Genomic DNA, 14,227 nt, shown 5'->3' with positions numbered 1-14,227 from the left:
GCCTGATGCTTGTCAGGTTGTTCGTGACAATAAACCTACTGAGGAATCTCACCAGTCCGGTGTCTTTGTTATTTTCCTCACATCATTTGGCGACGAGGATGGACTGCTCGTTTCCTCTTCCTCTGTAGTAGTTTCCAGTTAAAGCGCTTTTCCCTGTTTCTGCGAGAGCAGTGGCGATCACACAACGTATTGGCCTTGCCTGCCACCGTGTGGTGAGTTATGGTATTTCGCGCACAGAAGGTGATGGAAGCCTGGTTCGTCTTGGAAGGCTTCTAACGTGCCTTGGTGAGTTCCTAAGTCACGTTTTTAGATTGACACTCACTTAAATAGGGCTGGCACAAGGGAGCATTGCACCATTGTTGGTATTTTGGACTTTTTTTTTATGCAGCACTTCCTGTTTTAATCTTACAATAAGAAAATATAGAAAGGGGCACAAGTTTTACCTGCTCAGAATTCTGTTGCTTCAGTGCTACCTGTTGTCAAGTATCGTTCTCATCAGCATTGCCCTAAAATATGAGTTTTAGCCAATCAATCACTGTTTCAAATTCAACTGAAGTTCAACATATTTTTACATACTTACCTGAGGCACATGAGCAAAATGGTGATGTCATAAAGGATATTTTCAAGGAGGCTAAATTGAGATTACAAAGTCACTTTGCAAAAACTGTAAATACAGCTATAAGACGAAACACGTTCTATATGCAACTGCAAAAACCTGATGAATCCATTGATGAGTTTGTGGCCCAGTTGCATGTGTCATGGACACTACTTCCTCCCTGCCCGTTCTTGATTTAAGCAGATTGAGTTATGGGACTATTGATATATATATCATGATGAATGTAACAGACTGTCTTTTACCATTTTTACTTCATATTGCTCAGTTGTTTTATGTTGTATTTATCAGTCCAAATGTATTGAATTATGTGTTTAATAAAACTGTGTTAACATCTGCACTCCTGCTAAACAAACGCTTGTTAGCACGAATCAGCAAATCAAGAAAAAAACACGTGTCACCTTCTAAAGCCCAAGAGTATGCATAAATCATAAAAAGACATGTTTAACTGTCAAAGTTCGCAGCATGTGTTTTACCACTTGCCTGTGCACCATTTTTGCATATTTTGCACGTTAAACAACAAGCGGCTACAGTATTTAAACCACTGTTGCTTACGGTTATGCTCTAATTGATGCCCATGTTAGATGTGAAGGATGTCTAACCTGCGCTTCAATTGGAATTCCATAGAGCATATTATCAAGCCCATTATCGCCGTTTTAGCGGCAGTTTTCTGCCGCTAAAGCGGCGATAATTTTATCGCCTGTCTTGATAATATGCCCCTTAGGCTCCTGTTAGTTCGTCTGCTGCTTCCTGCATTCCAGCGTTCCTGGGGGCATATTAACAAGCGGCAGCGGTAATCATCGCTGGCCGCTCTTAGTGTGAGTAATTTTATCGCCGACTATCGCAGGAAATTATCACCATGCTAGCGTTGTATTAACAACGCAATGGCAATAATTTCCCAGTGATAGCGATGTTTTCGATAGAACATTGCTGGTTTTTCAGCGACGATCCATGGAAAACAGCGATAACCTTGCTGATACGACCCTGTGGTCGTATCAGCATAATCCACCTCCAATGGTAAGTATAGCTAAGTCTGCATTTTAGCAGATGTTAGTTTTTGGAGAAAACAGCTGTTTTCTCCAAAAACTAACGTCTGCTAAAACGCGTGGGCAGCCTTGTAAATATCGCGATGTGTACATCAGTGATATTTACAAGGTTGTACTGCCCAGTGACGCCCACTTTGCATCTCATTAGAGATGCAAAGGGAGGCGTCAGGTAAAAGGGTGCTAACATGCGCTAATGCATGTTATCACCCTCTTGTAAATAGGGCGATATTTTTATCTCTGCTTTTTTGGCTTTAAAAGCCAAAAAAGCGGAGATATGGCCCTTGTAAATATGCCCCCTGGTCTCGTCTCTGCTACTGTATATCCTTTAAAAGAAAGAAAGACAAAAACATTAGCGTGTATCTTTTCTAGGGTGAAGTCAATCCTGTAAAGGTAAAAATGAACCAGTTATTATACCTCAGAACCTTTTGGTTATTTATGTTGGTTGTTTGAGTTGGCATTTGTGGACAAGATTTATTTTTGATCTGGGCTTCACCAGGACTGATTAACCACATTCTCTATAAAAGAAGGACATTGTTGAACTGAAATGTTTATATAAGGAAATTAACAGTGCTTCTAAAGTGGCATTTGTGAGTGTTTCATATACAAACTTGCCAGCTAACTGAGCTTCAGTCATAAGTGCCACTTGTATTGGTGATATTCAAGGAACCTGTGTGTTTTATTTCATGTTTTCTTTCTTGAAAGGCAGTCATTGTAGGTGTGCAGTGCCTTACTGGTAATTACACACCATAATTAAATATTGTTGTGAATTAATGGTAGTAGACTTTCAGGAGATGTGACAAACACTTATTATCCTCTGTTATAGTTAGGCTCATGCAGAGACAACAATATTATTATTGCTTTAAGATGACATGCCTATGCAAACGAGATGAACCTAACTGTGGTAATCACACTGAGACAGGTAAATGTGAGAACAACTGGTTTAATGACTGTCCATCTCCACAGCCTCCAGGTACAACTGAAAACTGCCCCTTGGAGTTCAAACCATCACATTCCATCACCATGACAGTGACATAAATTCTGAGGCACACATTAATAGAGAGTGAAGAATACATGCTTTAGGAAGACTGCTACAACATCTCCTTTCTTCCCATGAAACAAAAGCAAAGCAAAATGAAAATAAAAAGAACAGAAACAAAATGATAAAAAGAACAAAGCAGAGAACACAGTAATGAATAATTGACTACAGAGCTAAATGTTTAGGCAGAACAATTCTCCTTCCACTCTTGCGAGGAGTAACATACTCCAATGATAACTTAGGAGACTGAGAAAATTGCAACCAACCTTGCTGGACTTGAGCAGGATTACTGCCAGACTCAAGACCCAATTGCAACACAACCCTCCAAGGAACTTTATAGATTCTTGACAAATTTCACCAACTCCTTCCATTGACCCTCACAGCAAAGCGTGAAATGGCATTCACTTTAACAGGAGGGTCATATTTAGACAATCCTTTTGCCACATTGATAGGAGATTTAATTCTCACCCAATCTCCTACATGAACGCTAGACTCAAATCCACCCTCATCAGGGACAACAGAATGAGCATGCATCCTCACTTCAGTTTGAGAATTCTCATACAATGACCGTGAACCCCATTTTTTCATCCAAGCTGGGCACATATGAAAAGAAGCCTCCCTTCCACGGAGCAGTACAAAAGGGCTGGAACCCGTGATAGGACTTGGAGTAGTGCGATGAGCCCACAAAATACTTTGAACTGCTTCTTTGATTTCAATCTTAGTAGAAACAGCCCACTAAACACACTCAAATAAAATGCAGTTTGGGCGCTCAATGAAGCCATTGGCCTGTGGGTGATAAAGTGCGACACGGCGATGTGAGATTCCAGATTGACTTAAAAACACAGACATCTTCTTGGAGGTAAATTGCACCCCATTGTCAGATACAAACTCTTTAGGGAAACCCTCTCTGGCAAAAAGACACTGAAGGAATTTGATATCTTCTCGTGTAATGGGATCAGACATGAATTGAACCTCCCACCACTTACTGAAGTAATCCGCAACAATCAAAGCAAATTTGCATTTATTGGGTAAGACATTAAAAGGACCCACAAAATCTATGGCTAACTTCAACCAAGGAGCATTAGGTATATCCAGCCCTTGTAAAGGAGGAACAGCGACCTTGATCACTTTGTCACTGGTGCAGCACATCACACATCCCTGCACTACATTATTTACTTGGTGATCCATAGCAGGCCACCAGTACACACATCAGATCCTTCTTTTGGTGCTTGTTTGTTCAAGATGACCCACATGACCAAAGTCGATGATGCAAGCCCTCAGTGACTCAGAAGGAATACATTTATCCACCCGCATGACCATTTCACCACCCTCCAAAGTAAGCTCATCAGCAATCTTAGCAAAAGGGTGAAGCTCACCATCCAAATGTTTTTCTGTGGGCAACCCGACACTATGAAATCCTTAATCCTCTTGAGTACAGAATCCAACTCCATAGCACAGAAATAACAACTCTGACTGCAAATATCCGTAGCAGTGATCAGACATTCTTCATCAGCATCATCATCACAAACTTCCTGTTTCCCAAAAGGTATAGGAGACCTTGAGAGAAAATCAGCCCTGTGTGTTTCCTGCCAGGGATATGAGCAACCTCAAAATCATATTGCAACAATTTGGAACTTAATCTTGCAATTCATGGAGTGTGATCCTTGAAAATGTTTCCATTGAGAATAGGGATAAGCGGTTTGCGATCAGTCAATAATCTGAAGGTTTTACCCCAAAGAAAACATTTGAATCTTTCCACAGCCCAACAACACGCCAGCAACTCTCGTTCAATTACAGAGTAATTCTTTTCACTTGGACATAATGCTCGGGAGGCAAACCCAATGGTGTGTTCCTTCCCCTGCTTGAACTGAGAGATCACCCCTCCCAATCCATCCAAACTGGCATCCACAGACACAGTGCACTGGTAGTGAGGATCGAAAGGCGTAAGTATTTTGCAAGATCCCAGTTCTTGCTTGATGTGGGTAAACTCATCCTGGCAGGATTTATCTCAGATAAATGTAGCCTTTCTCTTCAGTAAACCTCGCAAATGTACAGTTTTTGCTGCAAAATTAGAGATAAACTTTGTGTAAAACTCACATAATCCCAAAAATGAAGAGACTTGTTCTTTGGATGAAGGACATGGGGCATTCACAATGGCCTCGATAAGACCTTCCCTAGGTCCAATATCATCACCAGAAATCCGATGACCCAAATATTCAATTGTTTCCACACCGAAAACACATTTGATTTTTTTGGCAACAATCCCTTTCTCTTGTAATCTCTCCAATACAACTGCAAGATTTTTATCATGAGATTCCCTGCACCTTCCTGCAACCAAAATAGAATCCTGGAAAACCACAGTGTCAGTGACACCCTCTAAGACTTTCTCCATAACTCATTGAAAAAGCGAGGCTGCCGAAGCTAGCTCAAATGGCATTCTTCTGAACTGAAAAGTCCCAACAGGAGATACAAAAGCAGTCAAATGTTTACACTCTGGATCTACTTCCACTTGGTGGTAAGCAGAGGCAAGATCAATTTTAGAAAATAATCTACCTTAGATAGAATATCATCAATACGAGGTAGAGGATGGGAGTCCACCCAGATCTCCTTGTTAAGACTGCGCAAGTAAATGCATACTCTAAGACTGCCATTCTTCTTACGAGCCACCACCTAGGGAGAGAACCAAAGAGAGGACGCAATTTGTTCAATGACACCCGATTCACACATCCTTTTAAGCTCACTCGGCAAATCATCTCTGATACTAAATGGTACATTGAGTAGCTTGTGTTTAACCGGTGTAGCTTGCTCCTTAACTTTGATAAAATGTTTAAAACCTTTGACACATCCCAAACTATCCGCAAAAATGCTCGGGAATTTGTTGAACCATGGAGCCAAACTCTCACCATGAGGGACGTCATCTACCACTGAGACTTGTCATGCCAAACAAATCCTAATGATACCAACCAAGTATGTTAAGACCTTCCTTTGCCATATAAATCTTCTCATGGATATGTCTGTCTTTGAAAATAAGACTTGTTTAGAAAAATCCCTTCAAATCAATTCTCAAGAAACAGGACTTCTGTCTGGTGGATTGAGAGATTTATCCCTCCACACACTCTCAAACAATTCTTCGGTAAGTATAGTCATGTGTGCTTCACAATCCACGAATAATTGTATGGGTTTTCCGTCAACCAAAACTTCTACTACAGGATCAACACAATTTTCGGAGTCATCCTGAACAACCACAACAACATCAGTTAAAGAACTCACAATCTCACTCACAGGATCATCCTCATCCTCCTCAGTATAAACCACATTGACATTACCTCGGAAACCACCCACTTTTGCAAAATGTCCTTGTTTTTTATCACACTTCCGACAAGAGGCATTCTTAGCGGGACAAATCCGGGAATTAGGAAGATGGGAGGGAAATCCACAGTTTGTACAAATATTTTTAGAAACACCTTCTTTTTTCTCAGATTTGAAAGAAGTATACCTGCCCCCTTTTTGCTCACCATGTGATTTGTCTTCATCTCCCTGTGACTTATCACCTTGATCTTTACGCTCCTTCACCACACCCACTATGTTCTTCTCGGGTTTAAACTCTTTTGAGGCTTTTTGAGACAGTTCAATGCTTTTGACAATGGTGATTGTTTCTTGTAGAGAGGGATTCTTTATAGTAAGCAATTTTTCTTGAACCTTTTTGTCTTTACAATGAACTACAATTTGATCACGAATACGTTGAGATGAAAAGTTTTCAAATTCACACTCAGAAGAAAGAATGCGTAAAGCTGCAACATAAAACACAATACTTTCGTCTCTGTCTTGTGCTCTTGTGAAACACTTTTGTCTGGCTTCCACCAGACTACCTTCCACATCAAATAGCTTCACCAACATTTTCACTGCTTGATCAAATTCATTCAAACCTCATCTCCTTCAACAACATCAAGAGGATGTAAATGTTCTAGAGCAGCTTGACCCGCAAACCCTAGATTATACTCCAAAATATTCTTTTCCCTCTCAGCACTAAACCTAGTACCCCCATGGCACCTAAATACTTTACAAAAGCCCTGTACCATATCTTCCACCTGATTGATAGATCAACTGGAAGCTGTATAAAATGGAGGGGGGTGGGTGTGTTGTACATTTTGCATCTTCACAAAATCTTGGCAAAAGAAAAAAAACTGTACATATAGTTAACCTAATCCTGTAAAGAAAAATGGGTTACTACTTTTTTTTTTAAATGAAGAACACTTCCACACACTGTCACAATACTACAGTATAAAATCGGACTCGTAGCATTAACTATGTTGTAATCTCCTCCTGGTAGGTTAATTCTGTAAAGAAAAATATTAAATAAACAACACTGCCAAGCCACAGTATAAAATCAAACTAGTAGCATTAAATATGCGTAATCTCCTCCAGGTAGGTTAACCATAGATAACACAAGAAAAGTGCTATCAATTTTACTTCAAAATTCTTTTGAAGAATTGACTTGTGCGCTTCATACCAGGAAACTGCAGACGGCAACGGATAAATCACACTGACGAAAGGAAAATCCAGACTTATGTGTGAGGAGCGAAAGATTGCCCTCTGCGTTGCTAGGTGACAAACCTAGATTGTTACTCCTGTGAGATTTAGCGCTCACACTCACCCCTCAAAGACACACGAACATAGGCTGGAGCATGTCGAGAGGGAAATACTGAAGTGCCAGTGCACTCCCATTAGAGGTGCAGCTGCGTAGACCTGACACTGCCGAGACCTGCGTAGCGACGCATCAAAGTGACGCGTTCTTCAGAATCACCAACAGTGCTGCAAAATTTTGTTGCGTCATCATTCGGCCTACAGCAGGCATGGAAGAGGATCTCCAGCTCTGGACAAACGCACATAAGAGGTGCGTCACACAGGACGTCCGACAGCACACTCAGACAATCCCCAAAACTCATGGTTCACACAGCCTCGAGATAAGACACAGCAAGGGCTCAGGAGCAAGACGACAGAACTGCATAAAGGGTCTCCAGCAGTCGCAAAACTGCAAACTGTCTGCCGAACCTTCCCTTGGTGAATGAAGAGATGAAACAGTTTTCTTCACACGGAGGGAGTACAGTGAATGAAGTACAAAATCTACCAATGCATCGACTTCAGCAAGGCGGCGTTACAGGCACAATTAGTAACCCTTGCAGCAGACCAACAGCTGCAAAGCAATCCAGAGAGCAGGAACAGCGGAGACTTCAGCACAGTACATGTGGGTGGAGAGAGGGACAGTCCAACTCGTCACCAAATTTATAGTAATCACACTGAGACAGGTAGGTGTGAGAACAACTGGTTTAATGACTGTCCATCTCCACAGCTTCCAGGGACAACTGACAACTGCCCCTTGAAGTTCAAACCATCACATTCCAATACCATGACAGTGACATAATAAGTTCTAAGGAGCACATTAATAGAGAGTGAAGAATACATGCTTTAGGAAGACTACTACACTAACCTATTTTAGGTATGTTATATGCCAAACGATCTATGTGTAGGACGCTAAATAATACATAAAGTAACTAGTGTTGTTGCATAACAGTTGAGAAAGCAGCAACTACAGCCACATTCCCGATAGAAATCCTGAATACCCCAGCAGTCCTTCCAACACAACTGACTGTGAACCTTTCTTCAAACTCAGGCGGGTTACACCAGAAAGATGAATCCAAGGAGGTCGCAGTTTTCTTATTTTCTTTTTTGTCTATCATCCACATCCCCTTTTCCCGAGGTCTTTTGAGCGGACAGTGTTGTTTTGTTCATAATCCACTTAGTAGTCTTCTTGGGGATTTGGAAATGCTTGTCGTTGTCAGTGTGGACCTACCTGGAGTTCAGGTGAGTGGCTTACTGCTGACAGCGTGAACTTGCAGCTAAGTGTAAGTTTGGTCCCATGACTAAGGAAATGATTAGAGATCAATTATTCATTCAATGCAGCAGCAAGAAGATCCAGGAGAGATTGTGAGCTACGTGTGACCCAACGCTTAAGGATGCGGTAAAGATAGACAAAATTGTAGAGGAGTCAGAGAGGTGCATGAAGGAAATGCAAAGACCGGATGTCAAGTCTGATGGCATTGTAGCAAGAGTAGATGATGAAGAGAAATTTGTTAATATTGTAAAGCAGACAGACAAATCCACTTTATTCATTTAATAAAAACTATAAAAGTACATGACAAAAAACAATGTTCAGCACCAATCTTGGAGTCTTGATTAAAATAATTTTAGGCACCATATGATTTAAATATAGTAGATATAAATCTAGACAAAAATATTTTTTATAGAATCTTCTTGGTCAGAAAAAACAAGCACGCCTAACAATATATTTTCCTGCTTTTCCCATCCTAAAATGGTACACCACATTTAAAAAAACGCACACATTAAAAACGACTTTTAACCTATGTCAGAGAAAATAACAACATTACTATGTGTGAGGTGCCTTCTTTTCCTCTCCCTGACAGCGGCAACTAAAAAAGCTAGCAATGCTGTAAATCTCCCGGGTGTTATTCAGCATCTGAAGGTACACTAAAGCTGGTCGTGCCTGTATACAACCTTTCCCCGTTAGAATAGAAATTTGCCTGGCACCGTAAAGGTAAGTTTCAATTCTATTAAGGACACGGAGGCGAGGATTATGCTATCATCTCTCTTCGCTTTATTATTATTAAATCTCACAGCAGCCAAAATATATAAATAAATGAAAACAAACAAATCCCTGAATGGGAAACAAGAGAAGATCAACTCCCATAACTCCAAGGACAAAAGTTTTTGCAAATTACCGACCAGTTTAATTGCTCGGTAATTTGCGGCCCCAAATAGTGAAATCGCTATTTAAAAGTGGTTCTTGCATTGCTTTTAAGGAATCGCAAATTGCGATTCCTTACATGCAATCGCAATTTAGGAAATCGCGAAAAATTGCGATTACCCAAATTGCGCGTCCCCAACACTTTGATGCATCGCAAAAGGACATTTTGCGATCGCAAACGGCCGATTTTTGCCATTTGCACAGTTTGCGCTCACAAAAACCTTTGATGTATGTGCCCCATAGTTTCTTGTGTTGAAAAGTTGTAGCATGAGCAAGGGCCTCGATCTTTCACCAAGCTCCACCCCTGCTGTTCCTCCAATGCACAATGCAAAAGATTAAACTGAAATCAAGTTAAAAGAAAGCGATGGTGTGGTCTTATCACAATTTGCAAATAGGGTTCTTTCAAGGTACATCATATTTAAAAATGTTTCTTAACCCATGCTAGATCCTCTTGCCTGACATTTACTGGATTGTCAAAGAGATCGGGGCACCCTCATTTTTATGTAATCGTCTTTATATACTGTAGCCATGGGATGCTACTGGCTCTATCCAAAGCTAAGCAATCCTGGGCGATCTCCCTGTTCATCAGCATTTCAGGATTTGTCCATATCGATATCCAACATACAAGTGGGGCCAGGCCTATCAGATCTGATACAAAGCCGGAGCCTAATTCTTGGTGAATAATATATGAGGGAGTGGATTGCGGGACTGCTAACAGATTCCTAAGGAGTTCCTAAGCTCCAGATAGCTGACCCATAGTTAGCAATGGCAATATTTTTTGATCTATAAATATTGAGCAGGGCTTCGATTGGCTTGGCCCCGATTCTCTGTGTGAAGCCAATGAGGGCTACTATGGATCTTATCATAGCGTGCTTTTTAGCTTTTCGCTGCATTGCCCACGAGCCCTTTTCGTCGAACAAGACTTCTAAGTATATGAATGAGAACACCTTTGACAATTCAGAGCCTTGGCAGTAAAATGTTTTTTACTTTTTAGATCTCTTACCAACCACCATAGTATGCGATTTAGGGATATTTACATTTAAGTCCAAGGATCCCATAAAGTCCGCAAAGGAATCCAGGAGTCTCTGCAGCCCAACTGCTGTGCTTGCTAATAAAACCGCATCATCGGTGTATAATAACGCCGGGATTAACCATGCCCCAGCTTTAGGAATATCTTGAGTTGCCATGCACAATGAGGACTCCAGGTTATTATTATATATAGGATGAAAATAAGGGGCGCTAAAATACAGCCCTGTCTGACAACCTTCCCTATACGAATGTGCTTAGTGTAACTACCCACTTGATCATATCTCACCCTAGCTTGGAGGTCCGTATGCAGCTCGGCCAGGAAATCAACTATACCACGATCCATGCCCATGTCTTCTAATAATACCCACAGTTTCAATCTGTTAACTCGATCGAAAGCCGAAGACAGGTCCATGAAAGCCAGATGTAAAGTCCCTTTCTTGGCCGCTGTATATGTCCCAGCAAGCATCTGCAAGTTTATGCACTGATCAAGTGCACTCCTTCCCTTCCTAAAGCCATACTGCAAATTGGACAAGACCCCGCTCTCTTCAAGCCAAACCGTTAATTTGCTAAGAATGACTCTTCCCGCTACTTTCACCGTGGAGTCTATCAAGGATATTAGCCTATTGCAACTCGGCTCATCCCCCCTACCCTTTTTAAACACAGGAATTATAGTGGATTGGGACCTTGGGAACCCGGACTGAGTGACACCATTAAAAACATTAGTTAACATTTTTGCCCAAAATGATACCTTCATTTCATAAAGGTCGGCCAGGACTCTGTCCGCACCTCGGGCATCATTGCTGGACATTTGCCTCATTGCCAGCCCAACTTCTTCTTCATTAAAAACCAGACTAATTGAATCCTCCTTATGAAAACACAGAGTAGAAATTCCCTCGTCGGTCTGCTCCTTATAAATAAGTTTAAAATGTGTGGCCTACTGATATTCCGTAATATTGCAATCCAGCAGAGAATTGCAAATGCCAGTGAAAAAGGGTATGTTCACTACCTCCCAAAACCTGGCACTATTCTTAAGAACGCCCACGGAGAGTAGGTCAGCCCAGGCATTGTATTGCTCAGCCCAGACATTGTATTTAATTTCATTTTTACGTGTATCTAGAGGACCCTTATACTTTTTTCTTAAAGCGATTATATGGGATTTATCTTCAGGTACTTTCTTTAGGGCAGTAAACAGGTTATGGTGGGCTTCAGTACATTTGTGATCAAACCATTTCACCCCTATAGCCCTGTGTTTTCTACTTGGGAGTATGAGATCCTTATCCACCCTTGTACAAATCCTCTCAAATGCTGTGAGAGTTTCTGCCCCTGTCTTAGAAAGGTCAAGACAGACCCCCAAATCTTCATATACATTATCACAGAGGTCTTGGGGGGAAAAATACGGGACTACCTTGCACCACTTCAGCCTGCGGCCCTGGTCAGAAGGCTTTAAACAATTTTCAATAGATGCTCCCGCAGATTTGCCTGTTAGCCCAGTGCCACCCCCCAGTATGAGGTAAAGAGTGTTATGATCATTATAATGGGACCAGAACGCATTGTAAGAAACCACGAGCGGCAACAGGCCAGGGGAAATAAAAATATAATCAATTATAGAATCCCAGCCTCTTGCCTTAAAGGTTGGGAGCCTAGGCTCTTCTATTGCTAAACTGGGTTGTACAAGGTCTAGTTAGGCCAGAAGGTCCTCAAGGCATCCCCTTGCTGTGTATGCTCATAATGTGGACCGGAGCAGTCAACGGGACCCATCAAATCTGTGACATGACAGTTCATTGCACATAAATGAGTATTAAAATGGCCTAAGATTCTAATCGAATAAGAGGTGGTTTGTTTCTCCCTATAGTCTTCTAAAAGACGTTTTAAATAACAGAACTGTTCATTAGTAAAACTGCTATCAAAAGAGTTATAAAAATTGACAATAAGAAATTTAAATGTGTTGACTGGATTACCTTCAACCACGAAACAATTGCAGGATCCAGAACCCATCAGACAGTGTGTTCCTGTTAGTTTAAGTGAAATAAGAGTTAGTAAACTCCCCTTTGATCTGCCAGCTGATGAGGGTCGTGCTGGTTCCCAATAACTTTTATACTCATCTATCCAAAAATTGTTTCCCTTGTCCCAAGTTTTTTGTAGAGAGACCCACCATGTCACATTCCCTCGATAAGTCTACCCACTTGCTTTTCAAGCCGGCTATATTCCAGCTGAGGACCCTTAGATGTTGGTCCACACCCTGACCTGTCCTATCTCTAGTGCTGGCCCGGAGGTAATAAGACTAGGATCATCCAAGCTATGAGTCTGGGGTCGGGAAGCAGGGTCCAGTCAATCATTATTATCCAGCTCACTAAGTGGAAAAAATCTATTTGTAGCCACTAAGCTAGATACCACTGCCTTTTCTCTGGGTAATTCTTTAGACGATTGGGATGATGTGTAGGATGGGGGCAGGGATGGTAAAGAAGCATTAGAAAGAGGGAGGATGGGAGGCTGGTTGTCTCTGGATCTCGGTCTGTACATTTGGCGGTCCCTTACTGGGCCAAATCCCCATTTCCCTGCCACACTCAGACTATGCCTCTGGGGACTCTCTGTCAGTGGGTAAAAGAAACCAAGCGGTAGGGCCCTAATGTCCCCTGGGCCCCTATTTGTCCCTCCTTCGAACAAGTTCCCAGCAATACCAGGTTGGTCAAAATTAATGATAATGCAGTCACCCTCTTCCTGTTTAGGTCTTCTGCCTAACCAGCCCACCCGTCTAGCCATGATAATGTGAGTGGATGCAAGGGCCCCATTGTCTGACAGTTGTGATCACCAAAACTTAATTTTGAGCATAAGCATTTGGGTTAGTTCTATACATACCTCTTTTGAGTTGGGGAACTCCTATTAATACTGTTACCAGGGGAGTAGATTCAGGGGGTAAATGTAGTCTACAACTGGGATACCATTTTCGCTTCTATTGGTGTTAATCTTTCCATATCTGACTAGGGGAGGATTAACCAATGGGCTACATTCTCCCATGTTCTTACAATTCCTTTCTGTCTCTCCCCCCAGGACAAACCCCCTGCTGGGCTTTACCTAGGGTCCACAAATCCCTATGCCGGATGCTCTCCCCCCGTGCGCATAATCCCCTCCCTCATACTACTCAGGACCATATTTGGCAAAGCAGTAACGACAGGCGTATTAAACTCCACTCCCCTATTGTTCAAGATCATCATTTGGGTTTCTATGTGCACCATCTTACCCACCAGCTCCTTGGTCATTGATTTGCATAAATTAGTAATGTCATCAATATGGGTGGAAAATAGGGTTTCCAAGTGTTTTTGAAGCAAGTCCTTCACTAATGCTCTCACTGCTAGGAGGGAAGGGTGTTCAGAGTCAGTGTCTGTATTCTTTCCACTGTCTTCAATCGGGGGGGGTCAATCGGGGCCTTGCCAAGCCTTGTGCCCCTCTTTTGTCCTCTCTTTTTCACTGGGACCAGTGGTGGTTGAACAGCTGCACGCAAGGTTGTACCTTTAACTTTTGGGGGCCCCCTTGATGGAACATATATGCCCTCTCCCGAGTCAGCCTGTTTTGAAGTGGTGAGATTAACATCACTTGGCGATGCGTTCTGCGGTAGCTCATCTATAGGGACTGTGGGGACTGTAGCGATGTCCAAAAATAAGTGACCAGGCCTTATACCCAAC

This window comes from Triturus cristatus, chromosome 6, assembly GCF_964204655.1.
Source record: "Triturus cristatus chromosome 6, aTriCri1.1, whole genome shotgun sequence".
Classification (NCBI taxonomy): Eukaryota; Metazoa; Chordata; class Amphibia; order Caudata; family Salamandridae; genus Triturus; species Triturus cristatus.
Note: the sequence above shows the minus strand (reverse complement) of the source record.